Here is a 3,050-nt window from a genome sequence, read left to right on the forward strand (position 1 = left end):
AGCTCCCTCCTCCTCTCCTGGCAAATCCTATCCACCACTGCCCAATAAAATCATCTTTCAAAGCTTGTGGTTGTTATTTTCTTCCTTTAAATACACATATCAGAGAAAAATCACTGTAGATTCATATTATTCTAAACAATTTATAAGAAAGTCTGGCTGGCTGTATTTCCCAGTAGAAAGGATTGGGCCATTTCTATAAATGATTTATTATTGTTTTCTTCTGTAGGCATCAATAAATGAGACAGAAAAACCAAAGTTAATTAAATAAAAACTAATCAAGTTCTTTTTCTTAAAGGTACATATATGTATATATTTATATACTATTGCATTTTATGCGTGTTAAATTTTTGTATTCTTCACGCATATGTATAAATATGGATCAGTGACGTCCTTTTAAAAAAAGCCTTTCTTTTCACTCATATTTAAAGATGTGACTATAAAAGGTACTAAATGGAAAACAGGAAAGCATGCCAACAGCCAAGCCGACGGGAGACATCTGAAAGAAATTAGACACATTTTCAGGAGTACTTTTCCATTCCATCCCTGTGCCCCTGGCTAGCATGTTCTTTGTACATTGGATTCCAGCTTCAGAGAAACTGCCAAACACACAGGACCAGTGCATGGGCCTCATGTCTCCTTCATTGATCAGATACAGCCGACGAGACTGGGGCCAAGACTGTGTGCCACTGATTGTAATAACTTTGTATGTACACGTACACACACACACACACACACACTTTTTGCTAACTTTTTGTGAGAGGGGAAAGAGGGTAGGAAGAGAGGTTATTAAGATTTTCAAGAGATAAATACCCTTGAATTAATCATAGGACTTAAATACAGGGCTTGCTATGTAAGGGGAACAGTAAAGTCTATAAATTTAAAGTTTGTCTTTGGACAGATTATACACCCATTTCATTATCTCTTTGTCACTCCACTCCCCACCTCCAGCAGCCACTCCTGCCACCTGGTCAGGTCAGGCCATCTAATCTGATTCCCATTAAAACTAGGCATTGTTCACAAGTCATACTTTTAAAACTTCTTTTCCTGAGGTGTTTGCAATCTAGAAAGGGTCTGTACATGTGTTTGCTTACAGAAGTAAGATTCCTAGCTTCCTCCTGTTCTGCTTTATTCTACATGACAGAGCATGGACCCTTGTAAATTCTATTTCCTGGACACCCTTGTCAACTTGCTGCAGGTTAGCTTTTGCCCAGGGTAGCACAGGTGGGGAATCGTAGAACTAGAATAAGAGGAAACCAAGGTGGTTCTTCCCTCTGTTTGGTTGCTGGTGGTGAACCAGTGAGCTGCTGCATTTCCTTTGTGACCTCAGCTGTCTCAAGCATCACCACCTTCCTAGCTTCCATCTGTTGCTGGTGGCTCCACCTTCTAGGATCTGGCAACTTCTCATTTCAGTATCTGATCAGACCTACGGGTGGTGGTGGAATCTTCCTCTTGCAAATCTCTGGGCCACCTTATCATCTCCTTTACGCTAATATTCTGTCAGCGATTACAATCGCCTAATAGCTAACGCCCATACTAATTTCTCTATTGTAACTGCATGTAGTGGTGCGGGTCCAGTGCAAGGCTGCTGCTTTGTGTCCTGGAACAGAAGCAGAAGGTCCTCAATTCAGGCTATATCCTAAATGGTTTGACTGTATCATTCCCTGGTTTGGAGAGGGCTCTATATCAGTACACTCTAGAACCATTGGAAAAACCTCTTGACCTCAAGTCTGTGTCCCTGGTTATCACACGATGGCATAGCAAAGAAGAGAAAACACCCCCATCACAGTAACCAAGCAGCATGCGGAAGTGGCAGCTACCTACCTGGCCAGAGATCCTCCCGGAGCAGTTGGCAGTGGTGCCATGCACTGGGGCCCCTCTTCAAGTCCTCACCTGAGCTATAGCCCTCACTGAGTCACAGAGTATGTCATCCACTGCACCAAACATACCTTCCCTGACCACATGTTGTTCCAGTTTTAACTGCACAAAATCACTCAATGGCCAGACCTTGAAGAAGGTCACAGTGCAGACGGAGCCTCCTGAGACCTGCTATAGTCTGGTGGCACTGCCCAAGGGAGACTCCACAACTGTGGCCTGCACATCCAGGTGTATGATGAACTTCACTGTCAAGGACTGTGACCTCACCACTGGGAAGACTGACGATGAAGGCTCTGAGGATGAATATGCGCTGGAAGATCTGGAAGCCACTATAGCTGATCACATAAAAAAGGTCATGAAGCTGAACTTTGAAGCAACTTAGGATGAGGTAGGGGATGACTTTGAGAAGGAGGAAACATTCACCTTGTCTACCACCAAGACACTCGAGGTGGCTATGGGAAATACTGTGAAATTCCTGGAAATGAACCTTTGTGAGAGGTCAAAGTGCTAGATGACAAAAACACCCACACATGACTCCTGGCCGGCGTGTTCCAAGGTGACGGTGACATCCTGGTGCACTCCCAGCTGCTGCTTTTGGACACAGTTATGATGTAGATGACAGCCAGAAGTTCAGAGGAGCTGCCAGTAGACATCATCTTGGCATCTGTGGGCTGAGGCCAGCATGCACTAGCCCTACTCCTACCGTTTCCCCCAACACTACGCAGAAGTCACATCTTCCTCCCGTACCCAGGGCAAAGTCTTTCCTAAGCCTCTGTATTTTTTTTAAAGGAATCATTGTTTGGTTTTTGTTTGTTGTTGGTTTTGTTTTTTTTTTGTTTGTTTTTTTTGTTTGTTTTTTTTAATAAATTTTAACCTTTGCCCCAGGACTGTTAGGGGATTTGTTTTCTTCTTAAAGGATGATTTTAGCTTATTCTAGAACTTGCTGCCCTGCCTGCCAAAAAGGACATCACAAATTAACAAAAGGCTTGTATCGCCTCTGGAATTTATTCCCAAAGAAACCAGCTTATCTCTGTAAATGAATCAGCATGTATTTATTGATAAGTAAAATATCTTCATTAAATTTTTTTTCTCTACTTAAGTACCTGGGGTAGATTCTGTTTTCCTTATTTGATCATGATTGACACAAAGAAAGGAATGCCAAGGGATCCCAGTGC

The 3,050-nt window shown here is 42.8% G+C and overlaps 1 pseudogene; it reads left to right on the forward strand.

Annotated features, from left to right (window-relative positions):
* Window positions 1-1,144: 1,144 nt before the first annotated feature.
* On the forward strand, window positions 1,145-2,550 carry LOC139013516 (coatomer subunit gamma-1 pseudogene; annotated as a pseudogene).
* Window positions 2,551-3,050: the final 500 nt, after the last annotated feature.

Source organism: Myotis yumanensis, unplaced genomic scaffold, assembly GCF_028538775.1.
Source record: "Myotis yumanensis isolate MYYU_CA2020_CCGP unplaced genomic scaffold, mMyoYum1.0.hap1 SCAF_7, whole genome shotgun sequence".
NCBI classification, from domain to species: domain Eukaryota; kingdom Metazoa; phylum Chordata; class Mammalia; order Chiroptera; family Vespertilionidae; genus Myotis; species Myotis yumanensis.